The sequence below is a fragment of the Danaus plexippus genome, chromosome 6 (genome assembly GCF_018135715.1).
Source record: "Danaus plexippus chromosome 6, MEX_DaPlex, whole genome shotgun sequence".
NCBI classification, from domain to species: Eukaryota; Metazoa; Arthropoda; class Insecta; order Lepidoptera; family Nymphalidae; genus Danaus; species Danaus plexippus.
Genome location: NC_083540.1, coordinates 8,445,264 through 8,463,740, shown reverse-complemented (window position 1 = coordinate 8,463,740; position 18,477 = coordinate 8,445,264). Strand labels below are relative to the sequence as shown.

At 31.2% G+C, this 18,477-nt stretch overlaps 1 protein-coding gene across 3 annotated transcripts in view; it reads left to right on the top strand.

The window, feature by feature from the left end:
* The window catches only part of LOC116777519 (beta-arrestin-1), a 52,659-nt gene that overhangs the window by 10,326 nt on the left and 23,856 nt on the right, over window positions 1-18,477 (top strand). For 2 of the 3 annotated variants that reach the window (XM_032671125.2, XM_032671133.2), the window contains exon 2: window positions 12,261-12,324. The exons of the other annotated variant lie outside the window; for it this stretch is intronic. The gene's annotated coding sequence lies outside the window, so the exon portion shown is untranslated. The remainder of the gene's footprint in view (window positions 1-12,260; window positions 12,325-18,477) is intronic. 3 annotated transcript variants of the gene reach the window in all.

The window sequence follows — 18,477 nt, the reverse complement described above, 5'->3', positions numbered from 1 at the left end:
CTGATCGTTTACTTAACAGTTAATAAAGTATTATCGAGCTGTAGGTGTCACACTGATATGTTTATCTCATATATGTATATACGTAATATGTCAGATACGAAGTGTTGTATATCAAGTTGTTAATAGTAATGAATATGGAAATATTTTAGGCTATTAAATTTGTTACTCTTGTTCTTATTAATTTGGTCCAAACTAACTGATTGTTACAGAAATTGCTGTGCCGAACGTCACTATTTAAAAGTTAAGGGAATATAGCTTCTATGGATTATAAAATCTACAGAATTCCAGAGATATTGTACATATGTATATTAAAATGACATCAATATTATACAACGTTATTCGAGCCATTTGGACGGAAAGACTATATATATGACATGGAGTGTAAAGATTGGTGTATTGTATTTAAATCTAAACTAAATTGTTGTCGGTATCATGCCATTACCATCACTGCAGGCTGGCTCACAGCGATTTATAAGTCTATCTATTATTTCATCAAGTTTGAACCGTTCTGTTTGCTCTCTTCCTTGAGGATATAGTGAAAGTCTTTGAATTGTTTGTTAAGCGTACATAAGCCTACCACTTAGGGAAATTAACCCATATTGTTGCCTCGCTTATCATCGGTCGCTTATATTAAGTTAATATTGAGATAGGTGTCATATTGGTATCTTCATACAACAAGACGACTGTAAGTTTTGTAACTCTATTTCTCATTACCTGACGTCTTTACTCTGGAACGGTAGTTATGAAGTAGGCAGTTATTATAAGGATATTAAAAATGTTTAGTTGATTTGGCTATGATTTTCGAACGAACTAAATAGAGAGCAAAAAGGAAGGATGATAATACGTGACGTATTTATTAAATACAATTATTAAAATTATTTAAGTCTCTGTAATACGTCTATTGAACGGAGCACTTAACGTCAGTAAATCCGGACGAGCGACACAGGCTAAAAGTTAAATACAATAAGCCCTAAGTTTGATTTATCGCTCCGTTATCAGTATTAATAAAATGTTATCTGTGATTTGTGAGTTCGTTGGAGTACGTAAAATGTTCCTGCATATCGATATATTGAGTGTACATATATATTACGTAAGCCGCTGATCTTTTGATGTAGGGATTTTATATTATGATGTATGTATAATTAGGAATAATAGCATATTTTCTATGTATAAAGTACTATTTATATTTTCTATGCCATATACGTGTTTTTGTTTTTCAGGCTTCTACATAACGTTAGTACAACACACTATAAAATGGTATTTGATTAATTTTACATAAGTTAAGTTAAGTTCCTGATATATACATCTTATATCTTTATTATATTTTATGTATTATATATATATATTGCGGTCGTTTTTTAAGTCTGTTCTACCTTAGTTACGTACTATTTCTTTTCTGTAAGCAATGAAATATTGCAAAGTGTTGTTATCGGACTTAGAGTATGCTGTTAAATAAATATTAATTTAAACAACCTTACCATATACATATGATTGTACACTCGGTCTAAGAATAAAATGAACATACTATTAAAATACTGATTTGTTGATGTAAATTGTGCATAACGAATACGCGTAGAGGGACACAACTTTATGTTTATATAGTCGTTTCGTTTTAAAGATGCAATTTGTTTTAATTGTATGATTACAGTAGTAGAATACTACACGTGATCATCAGAATCACTCGAAACTGTAGTCCATATGTTATTCTCATATAAAAGATATTCATCATATTCTATGTAGCATATTCTAAAAATAATCAAATGTTTATTGAATGCATACGTAACACGGAGTTCTGTGTTTGTAACACTAGTGATTTGCTTGATTCATTTGATCAGAACATCCGTCCGTAACTCGGTAGCCGTCTGGTTCTGAACCTCTATATTTATTAATCCCTAACTAACTAGCCTGTTATGAATTATGCATGAGTTCGTCACTCGTCAGCCCCTAACGAGGTCCGCGTAGATATTTCGTTTTAAATTTGTTAATTTTTCCATAAGTAATGTCTGCGTTGTTCTGTAGCTATGTTTCATGTGTGTCGAGTGTCCAAGTGTGACATAGACCGGGCGTTAATACAAATTGAATTATGTATGTATAGTGAAGGTCGTAGCCGGACGGACGAGTTTATTAATGTAGGTATATAATGTCAATAAACATCGTAACCCTGACACCAATATATTAAGCCACGTTCAACTAGCTGTTACCGGTCCCAGGTCTTCATCACGTGTTCACGCCAAAAGACCATGTCAACTTCCCGTGTTTTTTATATGGTCAGACTCAACTTTATTACGACCTTGAGTGTATCGTAATTATTCTTTAAGTGATGTATTTAAGGCAGCTATCGAGATATATCTCTTAAAATCCCAAAACGTGCCTCAAATTCTACTCAGTGATGTTGAATCTAAAATTTAGATTATTGACAATATTTTCAGTATAAATACTTCCTTTATGCTTAGTACAAGTTTGCATCGTCACACGATACGAGGATTTTCCCGTTTCTCATTCAATGACATATGTACGTTAATACTAAAATGTGCAAAGGTTTTTGTTTGGAAACTGTTATCGTTCCGTACGTAATGTTGAGATGTGCTCTGTGGTAAGAATATTCGTATGCCAGGAGTTTAAGTCGTTCGTTTAATGTATTTATTCATAAATCTTCTATAATACATTCAGTTGATGTTTTTGTCTAACGCTACCATTGATAACTCTTAACTGACCGGAAGGGATGTTCGATCGATGCCGGTGATAAAAATATTCCATAAATATTAAGCACATTCCTGTAACGTCAATGTAAAGTGGAATTCAATTGATGATGAGTTCTACATTTTTTTTTACAATTAATATAGTAATTGAATAGAATGATTTTCATATGTAGATACTTAAACGACTTACTAATCAAGATACAAGCAATCGGACGTCTCTGTCCACTTTCGGTTCTAAAATGAAAGTCTCTACAAATATGACTAATAGGTATTGTTAGCATCATCATCATCAGCCTATCGAAGCCCACTGCTGGGCAAAGGCCTCTTCTCACATGGAGTAGGTTAGAGCATTAATCACCACGCTTGCTCAAGACGGGTTGGCGATTTCAATGTTATATTTCGAAATTATAAGACCAGGTTTCCTCACGATGTTTTCTTTCACCGTCTGTCAGTGGTGTCTAAATACTCTTAGAAAGTACATATGAAAAGATCACATTGGTACTTGCCAGGTTTCGAAACCGCACCCTCACGTGTGAGAGGCGGGCCTTTATTGTTATACTTTTATTTATATAAAATTTTTAATAAAAATAACACCTACAAAAATAATAAAGCAATAGTTTATTATAACCTGTTTATTTGTCTTTGTTAAACGTGTGTGAATTCAAACACGTGTTTCATTTTCGTCTTTATATTAACTAGTAACTCCTGCCTGCCTACTGCCTACATGTGAAACAAAATGATTTTTGTTCTTAACCTTAAGTGTTTAAGACTATTTTGTTGTTATTTAAAAATCTTTTATAAAATTAAGCTCTTGCAAGTATTTTCTGATGTAGTAGAACTGGATTCATATTGAAATTAATTTTGGTACATTTAAGAAAAATTTATTTGTTGACAAGCCGCCAGCGGAATGTATCGCTTGAATCACTTCCTTAACTTTTTCATCGTTATGCCTTTTATGTCGGAAAATTTACCTCATATGTTATTCACATATAAATTATTGTATTAAATCGTCTAATCGGATTGTATTTCAGACAACAACAAATAATATTCTCGAATACATCCATCAACACGGACTTACGTCTTTCTAATACTTGTGGGATATTTTCATTGTGTCTAATTTAATCATTTAATCTATTTCAGCGCAATATTGGTCGTTATGAAAGCTGAATTTTATGGTTGTAAAGTTTTCAATGTATTATAATATTTATAGATTTTTGATGTCCCATCCCTATTGATAAAGCGGCTTGCATATAACTGATAAGATTTTTAGGAGGATTCTCATGCACATCAAATAAACGCTACCTATTCACATGATTTGTGTCAACGAGTATGTGACGTGTTAAATCTATGAATAAGTACTTTAGTTAATAAACACAAATATATTATGGGCTAGAGGAAATCGAAAATTATATTGAGAATGTTCATGATAAAGCCGGCTCTGAGTTATTTCTCTTGTAAAAATCTTCATTACGTCTCTATATATCGTATGATACAAACTACTGTCACTTTAAAGCAGTATATTCTAAGATTTATAGAAGAAACATTGCATTTCCGTTTTTGTTTTCAACAAAACATTTAAATAACGCTAACAATGTAATTCTGTGATGACTCCCCAATGAATGTAAGTATAATGAATCATACTTGTCAATTGTCAGTAGTATTATGACTAGTTGTTTACATAAGACTTTGTTTACGTCATATTATATTGGGGGTACGGCACGCATTCACGAATCTTGCATATGTATGCATGTGTGAGTGTGTTACGATTACGATGTATGGGCGTGTGTGTCAATTTATGATGTAAGTTAGTGTATGTGTGCGTTCGTGGATAGTATACGATGCGCGTGTGTTTGTGTTGTGTGTGTGTGTGTGGTAGAGCGCACGTCACTGCCATAAGTTTATAGGACAGTAGCATTGCTCATAAAATTTTACAGCGATGTCAAAAGACAAGCCCCTCGACCTTTAAGTTTGACGGAATATTCTTTATAGTTAATGTACAGAACATTACGAAATGTTTTTAAATTTTTAATATATTATCCTTAGTGTCAGTTTTTTGCAGTATAAAAAAAAATATTTTAGAAAGTGCTCTGTTTTCAGTTTTCTGATATAGATTATAGGAAAAAATAAACATTTGGTTGCTATGAAAGTCCAATTTTATCTAAGTTATTGAACATATTAAAAATATATATAATGTTGTTTAATATAGTATAGGAAATTAATTAAGCTTCAGTGAGCGTCCAATATTATGATATTAATGAATGTGTATACAGAAAATAAATTTTTTATCACTACTATAATGAAAAGTACAATTTGATAGAGACAAAGTTCACTGACCTGAGATAATACGACCCATTATAATCCTTTGATGCAGAGTAATATAATTTGTAGATTTACCAGAGAAGGCGCTCGGCTAAGGCTGACAGTTGGAGCGAATTGCTCATGTACTATATAATAATTTATTCATATTTATATACCTAGAAAGGTATATTATATATATTTATTATATATAAGAACATTTAATTAAATACTTGAGAATTTATGTAATTGTATTAGAAAAATTAATATTGAATAGATTTGTATTGTATTGTAAACATGTCACCTTAATGGACAAGCAGGACATTTTTTTTTTACGTTTTGTCATCCACACAGGGAATATAACTATGTTTAAGTTTTGTATTCTAATTATTCAGTCGGTAAAACTGAAATTTGATTGACCTTTAATGACAAAGTGAGGTTATGAATTGGCTGACATCGATCTGTGATGAGCGTTTTTATGAACTCGTGTGTCCGTACTCCGGAGGTCGCAGTTTCGAACCCGCTTGTGTCGATGAACTTTTCATGATATCTAATTCAAATTTAACTATCAGCTCACCATAGCTTTAACGATAGTAACATAGTTATACTGATATACAACGTAACTTAAAACAATCAAGTCACTGACCGTCCCCGTTACTGGAATCATTTCGTTTTTCGCGTCTCTATCATTCATCCGATTTTAACGATATTTCTGCTAATAGGAATTTATTTCCTTTAGTGTTGAGATCAATTAAAATGAAAGTTTTCTAATATATAGAAATAAGTAAACTTAATGTTTTATAGATATTGTATTTCTTGCATTGGAAATTGTAGTGCCTGATTTTTATATCCGAAGATTAGTGTGATATTTTATTATTTTGTATGCATATAAAGGTACAAAGGTTATATGTATATTAAGGTACAGAGTGTATTAGTATAATGGTCCCATTTTATATTATAAACTGCCTTTTTCTATATGAAACGTCTAAATTAAACGTTCTAAATGAAACGTCGGAGGATCGTAGCTTAGCATTACACACCCTATATGTCAATAGACACTTAGCAATAGTTTATTTTTGTTTTCGATAATGATTCAGTTTTATTCATTACAAACATATATGCAAAATATATATATTAATTTCTCTCTATCATCAAGTGAAAGTCTTAAATGAGATATAAGTTCAGAATAAGAAGAAATTAGAGATGTATTTTTCCTGCCTAATTAATAATCACATGCACTTCGTATAACAGAATTTTGAGCCGTAATTTGTAGCATACAGTAAAATTCCGTTACTATACATGGTTGTATCATGTATAATACATAACCAAGTTACAGCAGGTCGATAGTGTCTTACGCCAGTACGTATTAGAATATCGGTTTTATACATAAAAGCCCTCTCGGTACAGGAGGAAATCTAATTATTGTATGGAAGACGCTGCTCCGCTCGCTTGACTTACGTTTATTACGAATTATATAAGAATATTTCATATAAACATCCAACATTATATACAGGATGTTTCAGACATGTTCGTCTGTTATTATTAAGTTCATAAATCTCATATATATTTGTAGTAAATAAGTCATGTATAAATTTTATATAGAAGATATGGAAATGTAACGAAATCTGAAGATTTTTTTTAATTTGACAAACAAATTTATCTATCCGACAGTTCAATAGTGCATATTTGTATGATTGGTATATAAATGAGAATTATAATTATATTAAAAAAATAAATCAAATATTATTTTCATATCAATGCCAGCTTAAGGCTGACGTCACATTAATTCTTTACCATTAGCACGAGTTAAAAAAAACTGAAAAAGCTCAGTAAATTGTTTTTCATTAACAGCTTCGCCCATGAACGTATCAATCTAAGAATATAAGTGGAAAACCGGATACGGTCTGTCGGAGAAAACTAGTGTTAAGGTTACAGTGATGTCGTTCGTCGGGCCGCAGTCCTAGGATTTGCTTCCTGTGATATTGAAATGATTTCTATTTGTAAATAACTTAAATGTTACGGGCATGTGTAGAAAATGTGTTTTGCGTGTTTATAGAAGCGTAGGAAATGATAACGGTTCGATCATTTCCACTTACTTGAGATGAAGCACAAAATATGCAGATTTGCAGATTTATCAGAATTAAGTCTTTATATATTTTCATTGAAATCGATTTTTTTAAATATATAAATAGTAATCAAAGCAATCTTGCGGTTTTGACGATAGGATTTATTTAGGAATATGAACTTAAATACATTTTCTGTCACAAGAAACTAGGACAAAATATTAAATAGTCACATATTAAAGTTTTTAATGTATAATCATATAAAAAAATATTTTTTAGTTGTTACATGTTTCTTATAGGGCGATTGAGCAGGTGCTTCCAGGTGTAAAGTTACATCTGCATGTCCTGTTAATAACAAACGTCCCGTTTGGTCATTACAAACACAACGGTAACTTTGAATATCCGCGTCGTGCTGGAATATCAAGTGTAAAGATAGTATCAGAATCACAAGATAATAGTGAAAATAAGTATTGTTTTATTGTTTGATAGTAATGCAGAATATACTTCATGTAAGTCTCATTCACTCGACTTAATTATGCTTAGCACAAGTCTGTGTCGTCGCACTATAAACGAGGCGTTTCTCATTTTCCATTTAATTACCTAAGTTAAGGCTTATTTGCGGTTTTTGAATGAAAAGTTTTAGTCTAACGAATCAAACTGAAGGTAATCGTACTGAATACTAAACTAAAGTTATTTCGATGGAGGTGTGAGTATTCAATAGTTTTTCTCTTATATTGTAACAGACACACATACTCCGGTATTGTTATATTTTTTGGGTAATATATATTAACACATGATAACAACAAATAAGCACCCTACTGTCATCTGAGGCTTATAGTCTATGCGCGATGGTTACACTTCTTGTCTCTGGATAGATATAGATATCTTTGTTTTAAATAAGTTGAGTACTTTATAAAATTTAACAGAACCACTTTGTTTTTATTGTTTTTCAAGACAAAACTATTTTTCTAGAAGAAGTGTCAATGTACTGAATTTTTCATACATTTATTTTAACTACGGAGCTCAAAACACTGATAGAGTTAAAATTCATAAAATTATTTTAATTTGTCAAAAATTAATGCCAAATAACCAAAAACACTTACCGTTCATCACAATGTGGTTTTATGTAATGCATAGTGAACTTAATTCCCTATAACAGAGAGCATTGTTTCATCGATCCCAGCAACAATCTAACGATTCCACAGATAATAACAAAAAGAGAGGTTTCGCGCGTTAAACTTTAAGTAGTTTACATTTATAAGTATTAAGTATAAAATATTAAAATAACTTATATCGACATAAACGGATTACTCTCTATGCGGAAGTGATCTGTAAAATGTAATAGTAAATATAGTAATATATTTTAATCACTGATATATTGTCCAGGTGCTAGTGAGGAAAACATAGAAGTAAAAGTAGACAATAGAAATATAGAAACATAAAATAATTAAACCGTTATAAGGATAACTATCATTCTAAATTAATTGCCTTTTCAATAATATTAGCCGTAATCATTGAACTAGTTATACAAATTAAATTTTCATTTGAACGGACGAAACTATATATAATAATCTCAATACAAACATCAACAAGATTTATTTGCACAGCAAAAAGGAATAGATTCTCTTTTTGTTTATTTCAAGAATAGTGGAAACTTTTTTCACAAAATATATAAAAGTCACGAGGTTTATTCAGGGCTTGATAAATGTCTCTCGTCTTATAATAACGCCAGATGTAAGGCGGTCACTCTTGCCAATTTGGTGACGTCATCACGGGAAGCGGTCGAGCTCACCGAATGTTAGGAACTTCCCAGATCAATGTCGGGTTAATTCAGTTCTTTTACTGCCACATAACAATACAGTTAACAGAAGACTCACATTCAACTAAAATATTTTATAGCTCTGTTCGCAATTAAGTACTCTGTTAAATAGACGGAGATAGTATCTAAGTTTGGTCGTTTTTATTACGATTTGGTTTAATTCAATGCGATTATATGTAAATATTATTCAATATGATTATAAATTGAATATCTTGTAGTCTAACAGCCGCGATATTTTTGATAACATTACAGTGTTGATCGTTTCAAACGTTGTCGAGTCTAGCAACGGACTTCATCTGTAGTATGTATAGATATTAAGAAAAAAAACATCATAGTAATCACGAAAAAAGAATAGAATTTCAGATTTTAAAACGAATTAGTCTGACGCCCTTTACATTTATAACACAATCTAAAAAGAGACGTTGAAAATATATGTTTATGATTTACTAGCAATCAATCTGAATATTTTACTTGTTAGTGTATGTTAGTCCTTCTCTATATATATCGCAGGTCGGGACTGAGCTCTGGATATTATCATATTGAAACAATAATTTAAATGCTACCTTTTTTCAACAAAATGTTTGGTTATTAATATTTTATATGAATTTCAATTGCTCCTATATATTTTTCTTATGTTTTTAAATTAGCTATATATACGTAAAAATATATACGTAGAAATTAGTTTTTAGAAATGTTCAATAATTTTGTAACCTCATATAGAGTTCTGTATTACATCATTAGTTGTATGCATATCTGTTGTACTCCATGCCACGTCTCACTTCCTGTCATAAGTCAGTTAGTTTCAATATAAACACGTTGTCATTCAGTTTTTACGTTAAATTGTACCATTTATTACCCGATGACGTACAATGATTAATGATCAATACTTATTTGATCGTCTTAACATAAACATTTATCGTAAAAAAATTAGTTTGTTTTTGTTTAAATTTTTAATAACCGATGGCGTTACGTAAAACAATACAATATAATCATAAAAACTATTTGAAGTAGATAAGAAATGTATGTTGTATACTTGCGTAGTGTAGGGGTTTCTTGAAGGTCAAATATATTTTTGTATTGGGAATTGACGTAGTTTTTCCTGTAAACTATCGGTCGGCTTCATTGTGACGGGAGGTTCTCGCAATTTATAATAAATGTAAACCGACACAGTAACTTGGAACAGTTTCCTGGAATCTGAATGCCGACAAAGGCTCGTATTCAACAACACTAACGGTAATGAGCGGTGTACGAATGTCGACTGCCCATTTAATATTTGCTAGTTTAATGCAAACAATAAAAATATCTAGTCCGGTTTGAAGTTTTTAAATAAATACGCGTTTTTTCTTATAATAGATTTCAAGTAAAAGTTACTACTTAGACACCAGCGCTTGTGGCTTTTAAAATTGTTATTCTTATTCTGGTATATATTTGCAATAAGTTCCAAGATACACACGTCGTTACTACGCGTTTGATACCACGCGATTTAAATATAATGTGTATTTAGAATGTTTGCGACACCAAATACATTAATTACATATAACAATGTGCTTATGACAAGTTAGCATCGTCAGATATGAAGAAGAGGTTCTCCTTTAATAAGTTATACCTAGTTAGTTATACCACTAACGTAACAAGATTCATGAATAATATCCGTCAATACTCCGTACGTTTAACTTTTATTACGATTTTTTATAGATCTAAATGTAGCTGTAAAGAAGGACATAGAAAACAATGTTCTGAAAATTATTACTAAATTTATAATAGAAGTAAGTGCAGACGTAGTCATAAGGAAATATTAGTTAAACATGAATCAAAATTTGTCTGAAGTTTTTCTAAACATAATCATATAATTGTCCATTGATAAATGTTTTGTTGAGCTTGTCTGGTCTCATTTCGGTGGTGGCTTTGACGTAATAAAATTATAATGCTCATGTATAATAAATTGTTATCGAAATGCTTCTCGTTACATTAATGTGTGTGATAAATAAAGATATAAAGCGTTTTGTTATAATTTAATTATATGTATTTATATTACACAAGGACGTTGTGAAACTAGATCATGTGATAAGGTCGGTTGAAACAATATCTTTATAGTTAAACAAATGTAACCTTGTAAATTGTTTTGTTCTTTGTTGTCTTCTAGAAGTGATATTATTTAAGTTTCCAAGGAGGTTGAGTTAAGTTAAATCCGATTTGTGAAGTTGCTCGTGTTTCAGCCGCTATCTCTGGAGTCCTCTGTAGTTTTATCGTAAATTATATGTGATGTGACCTCTTTGTAAACGTTTTAAAATATGTTAAATTCTGAAAAATCGCCTAGATATAGCGATTTATCTGACAAGAGTCCGAACATAAAACCTGACGGGCAATAAAATATATTTCTGTAAGTAAATTTAATGGATCTAAAAAAGGATTGTTTTGTTTCAAATCCAATGAGCGTATTAACTGTACACTGTATGTCTTGTAGGTACACCAACATGACCAGAAAAGATGTTTATCCAAGATGGCGGCCGTGAGACAAGGATTGTGACATCACAAACTAGGACTTAATTTAAACTCAACCTTCCTTGATAATTAAAAAAATATAATTGCGCTCTCGCATAAATGCATTTGATTAATATAAAGAAAACCCCTAGGCATTAATAATTGTTATTGAATAATTACACCAGTACTCGTTAGCCGCTTTATTAATTACCTAATCATGGGACAAAGATACCGCACATGATTTTGGAAAAGAGCTGATACCTATACAAACTACCGGCTTGATATTTCCCAAAGGTTATTGCAAATGTAAAAAATACATATCTAAATCGATCGAACCGTTCGAGGGTTAAAATACCACAGACTGCTACACACAGATAGTCATCGACAGTAAACCTATAACACTCTTCCTTTCCGTCGGAGGTAAAAAAAAAATAAAAAAAAAATTCAACGGATCACTTGTTAAAAGTTTTATCGTAATCATTATATGTAGAGTCAATTACACTGTTGTTTTGTTCTGAATCTAATGAATACAGCAGTAATATATAACGAGACTTATTTAACTAAAACCTTAATCCATGACTCGAGTAACGCAGCGTCGCGTGTGCACAAACTAAACTGCGGTTATACGTGCTACTTAAGGATTGTTATGATATCATGCATAGTGTAATGCATGCATGTGTACAAAGATAGCATCACTAGATTGCATGCTGCTGGAATTTTGTTGGATTTACGTTAAATAATATTATAATATACGTGTATACGTGTTAATTTTTATGTGTATTTTTCTGCTGTACTTTCTTTGTTCATTACAAACGTTATAGAAAAATATAATAATGTAAATTATAAAGATAATTCCTTTGCCTGTAATAATTTATCGTGTGCATTATATTATTTATCTTGCAGGTTAATGCTGTCCTTACACACGTATAGTAAGAAAGCACCGCGCCGCCTTGCCGCCTTCTAAATTGTAAGTGTAACATCGCCGATTAATATTGATTATAAATAAAGATCTTAGATAACATTTTGATGTTATTATCGTCGTAAATCTATAGATTTAGGGAACGGTCGCTAATTATATGTCACATACTAGTTGTTTCCCGCGACTCCGTCTGCGTAAAAAAAAAACATTTTAAGCTCTGCTTGGCCGGGCCTCCCACTCGCGCGTTATAGCGTTTAGATTCAGGATCGGAATAAAAGGTATCCTAAGTTACTCCTTAGTTCATCAGCTACCTGCAAATAAAAGTTCCGTCGAAATGGGTCAGGCCATTTCAGAGATTAGCTGAAACAAACAGACGGCCAAAAATTTAAAAAATATATATATTTATATGCATACAGCAACAATTTTTATATGTATATAACAGAATTTTATTCTGTTTGAATAAATATATGATATTAATGGATAGGTATAAATAATGAGATGTAAGACTTTCGCGAGTTTTATTCATTTAAATAGGCATAAATAGGCGATATTAATTCGTGAAAGCTGTTAGTTTGTTATACGTTCTAATACATCATACATCATACACGGCGCTACCTCCACATATTGGAGAGTAGAGCAATTTGTATCTATTCCGAGATGCGAAATAAATCACGTGTATTATTAAATGTGACAACTAACACGAACAGTTTGTACGGATTTCGCACACGTAAACATTCTATATCATGCGGCAATGTTTTTTTTTAATAAAAGAAAAATATATATATATATTTTTTAATTGTTATTTCAAAGGTAACTAAACATTTTAAATTATTGATAATAATGTCGATATCAAACTTCGAACTCGTAATATTTAATATCTATTTATTAAAATATATTTAGTTTATTCAGTATTATCTTAAAGGATAAAAAACGATTCAATATTGAAAATTAGTAATTAACATTATTTCTATTAAAAATTATGGTTTTTATTGCTTCTTATTGATTCTCATGAGATCATGAAGATGTATGAAATCTTCATGATCTGTACTCTTGTTTAAAGCATAAAAAATATCTCGTCCCCCATTTTAATGCAACTCTTCTGTTGTCGTTTGAAGCTGGTCTTTACGTTATATGAGAAAAAAAAAAAAAATTCTAGCTGGTAAAAATCATTATCTTGAATCTGGGATTTCTACGGAGCTAGTATACCTAGTCGACTCGTGACGTATTTTATTAAAAAACTATCAAATATAAACGAAACTACTCTCCATATTGTTTATTGTTCATATAAAAATTGGCTATGTTCTTCATAAGTTATCTGGGAGGTAATATTAAATCTACGTTATTTCCTTCGCAAGTCTTTCAAAATTTTAAATTTCTTGTAAAACATAATTGTATCTAAAAATAAGTTTTAAAAATATGTTATTCAATACACGCACCGAGACTCTTGCCCTTTTATATTCCCTTTGACCTTTGCTTTTGTAGATGTTAATTTATACGTGGACTATCATTTGAGGTTCGTCTATTATTATCTAGAGACGTAGTTTAGTTCCAATGTGTAAACCATTGTATGTGACTACATACAACACACAGAGCCAGACGCGAGGAAATAAATAATAATAATATGTTGCTATATCCCCCTATACGTACTTATCGCTTCAATAAAATTCTCGTTCTTTATATGATTTTAAAATCAATTAATTTCATCGCTACATTTTTTTTCTTACGTGATTTTTTTCGGGACGATTAAGGTATTATCATAAAAATTTTGTTTATATCCATCATCCAAGGGCCAGCCTTTATAAATTGTTTCCGATTCGATAATGAGAGATTTATCTGCGTACCGTTTATATAATTGATAGAGTCGAGTCCTCGACGCGGCGACGTTCAGTTCCAACTTGTTCTTCAGGCTCATAATCTAAATGGGATCAGGTCTCGGTTTAATAAGATTTTTTTATTATTATTGAAAATCAATTTATTTCCATCGTACAGCTGGTTTAAATTTATTGATGATAAAATTATAATAATTTTTTTTCGAAGCTTTTTTTTTGGACCTATAATACCGTTAAATTGTTGAGGAAATTAAATAAAATAATTGTGCCATCATTTATAATACATATTTTATAGTAAATTCTTATGTTTACTGTATAAATTTTCTATTACTATCCATACTTAATATTATAAATGCGAAAGTAACTCTGTCTGTCTGTTACTCAATCACAACTAAACTACTGAACCAATTTGCATGAAATTTGGTATGGAGATATTTTGATAACCGAGAAAGGACATAGGCTACTTTTAGCCCGGTAAAATGACGCATTCCCATGGGAAAATTCAGGTGGATGGATCGCTTTTACGCCTAAACTACTGAACAGAATTAAATGAAATTTGGTAAGGAGATAGTTTGAGACTTAAGAAAGGACATGAGAGGCTTTTGATCGCGGGAAAACAACGCATTATTTATAACTCAAGCACGGCTGTTGGGATACGGTTGAAGATTGGTGGGGAGATAGCTTAGAACCAGGAGACGGACTTAGGATATTCAATTCTGTTCTATCGTTAAAAAAAATAATCCAATATCTGGTTATTTATGGCCTCTAGGGTGGAATAGAGTTCGCCCGATTATTTATATATTACTAATAATACATATATTACTAATTCTGAAATTAACGCGGACGAAAACGCGGACAAAAACTAGTATAGATATATGTGTGTTTGTATGCTTACATAAGTATATCTGTTTTTTCCTTTCTATTTGTACCTACTGGACAATTCCCGCATAGATCTCTCTTAATAGATAATTTATCCTTTTGTGCATCACATTTCTTTTATAAAACTGTAATTATTTCGATTTTTTGGACATTAATAAATATATAAATATACCTATGTTGATATGATTTGATAATATGAGTTTAAAAAACCGTTTTTTATAAATGTGATTTATTGTATATATTATTTTAAGCTGCCGAAATTATGTGTTCGCGATGATTTTTGACCAAAAAATAATTTATTCTGTCTAACATATAGGTGTCCCAGAATTAATGCAGGTCTTAAATTGGCCGAGAATTTTGCCGTAAAGTGTTGTTAATTCAATAAAAAGAAAAAACCTATTTACAGCTGATTGATTAGGGTATAGTCAATATCAAGCGATACATGATAGAACAACTAACATATTTGATTGTAATTTTTTTTTAGATATACCTAGCTCAAAATATTTCATAAAAAATAAGGTCGGATCAGGGTTCTAACATGTTCAAGTGTTAAGAGAGTCGTTAATTCAAGTAGTCTGGATCATTTGGGGACGTTTAACATACTGGTCGTCCAGAAACTCATTTCTGCCTCAGATCAGATCCTACCTTTGGAGATCAGATCTATGAATTTAATACCATCAGGTTATTTTTTTTAAGTTATCTAAAAAAAAAAAATCATAACAAAAGCCGAATATAACTACATCGTAAAATTCAGCCGTATTATGCAAAACAGTCCTGAAAATTTTGATAAAAAACAATTTGAACCATCAAAATCGTAGAGGTAATTTGTCTCTTGTGTTTGTCAAAAATAACCCTATGCTACGAATTATATATAGAATTCAGCAAAAAAAAAACAACAATCTGAAGACTAAAATGTGTTTTCTGTATAATTTTAATGTTAAATGTCATGGCATACCTAACCCAATTAGTACTATGTATGGCATGGCCCAAAATAAAAATAAATAAATAAATTGGGTAGGGAGAGCGAGGGGCTTGGACAGTGGAGGTGAGCGTTTAACGCGCGTTAAGTAGGAGTCCCTTAAATCTACACCTCGGTCGTAAGTCCCAGACACTGTTTAAGTAAGCTCCTCTCCCTGCAACGCGATGGACCCGGCACCCGCACGGTGAATCCATTGAGTGCTAAGAAGTTTCGTCTCATTAACAAAAGTTTAATGCTAGTAACATTCATCAGATCATTTAACCTGAATCATACTATAATCAGACGCTGTGAAATAAAACTGTTTTTCTAATCGGTATTTTTCCTTGTTTTACGTGATTCTTAAACTGTTTTAATCAAATGTCTTTAATGAAAGATGAGTAAAACTTAAGTTACGAATCGAATCTTAGCTAAAAATTCAATATCGAAAGAAAAGTATTGTAAATCTGGAAAAAGTAATAAAATAGGTGTCTGTGATAAAAAGTCGTCAAGGTCAGGGAAAATATCTATTTATCAGACATAACTATAGGTGAGTTTATCTCAGATGCATACATTTATATATATCTATAACAATCTAAAAAGTGATTCAGGTTTTTTACTGAAAAGTGATTCATAAAATGATTTAATTGTCATCTTATTTCCTTTAAAATCCTTTAAATTATTATCAAATTTTTAACATGTACATAATTATAGGTATTAAATAAGTTTTCGTTACGAAATAATATAATAATTTCGAATTTACGTCATAACTCCAGAAATAAACGGAACGCTTTCGACAAATCAGTTTCGGCAGTCGTATTTGTGTCAATAAGATTTTAATTAAATAAATCAAAGTGTTAATTAAACTGGTCCCCGTTATTACGAAATGTTACTTTGTATCGTGTAAATTGTGTATTAGAATTAACGGCCCTTTAGATGACGAAAACGGTTTAGCGAGATCAAAGGATGCTGGAATGATTTCGAAATGTCTAAGAATTTAAAGTAATTTAGAGTGGTTCGGTTCGATTGTTTTTAATCATCAGACGGTGATGAGCTCAGTAAGACATAGAGTATTTTGTGATCAAAGTGGAAAACTTCCGTATGCGCCAAATAAACTAGCTGATATTAGGGCTGGCTCGACCCTGGCCGGGTTTAGTTTAGTGGAAGAAAGAGAGTGTCAATCCCCTTTTACATGAGTTTTCAATGTACTTACTGTCATTTAATGACTTTTTCGTTTCACACTGAATCGTCTCAAGTGTAAGCAATCAATATTTCCATTATAATTTAGACTAGCTATTTTTTATATTTTTATGATAAATTTCATTAGTAAACTGTTTGTAAGAAAATCAAAATCATCTCAGTTTACCGATTGCTCTCATAGTTATAGTAGATCTTAATTAAACGAAAGAGAAAAAAGCTATTAATATGTTATATATGTTATGGGGCATGGAAATGTACAGCGCTTTAAGTATGAGTGATTTTCCACCAAGTTTACTATAACACCGCCGGTTTGATCGACGTGTTTATAAATATAGGTATATTCGCTCCAATTTAAATAATAACAATAACCAATATACATATATATATTTAATTTGAAATCTATTTTCACTCCACGAACACTCCGAACAAACGACTCGATCGATACCAATTAAGGAATTTAATTACTCGTGGAATGCGATCTTAGTATTTGTGTTGTACAACTCAAGAGACTAAACAATTAGTTCTTTAGAAATACACCATCAACAAGTTTTAAGTGTTTTATATATTTCAAGCTTTTTATTTTGTTTACACAGCTTCAGTGTGCGAACAACACGTGAGCCGAGTAAAAATATTTAGCTCATAACTCTCTGAAGAAATGTATCTCGACATAAAGCTATCGTATGTGCGATTTGAATGTACTTTATTAGTAAAATATTTTTATTTATTAAAATAATCTCTTATTTTAATGCATATGATGTCTGAGAGAGTTTTTCTTAGAGATACAGAGCATGATTAACGTTCTGGTGCCTTAAAATGTTAGATTGTTCGATAGATGTAACATTGTACATACCAGCTGGTATACCAATTTTTGGGCACGTTCTTGCCTTTTTCATACAACTGTTATATATTATGTTTGTCTGTCGTATGAACTAAAACATGTGAAATGGGTTATAAGATGTGGTAGAAGAAAATATATTTTTTATATTCTCTGGGGAATCGTTAACTTGCTTATATCTTGATATATGAAAATATAAATATTAATTTAATTGATACTGAAGTCACATTCACTAGCGGAGTTGCGGGCGCGGCTACCGACGCTCACACTAATTATTCTACGTAGCTACTCATTCATGTTTTAAGTTTGAAATGAAGTTCAATTAAAATAAATACAAGCTGTTAACCAAGTTAGCGTTGTCGTCTGTCATCTGTCCGTGTGTGACACTAACAGTGACTTTGAACGTGCTGTGAACACTGAACAACGAAAAGCACGACTCCGTTCCAAATGTGCCAACGTGTAACGATTCACTTGGGATTTCGTATATAGTTAAATTATACTAA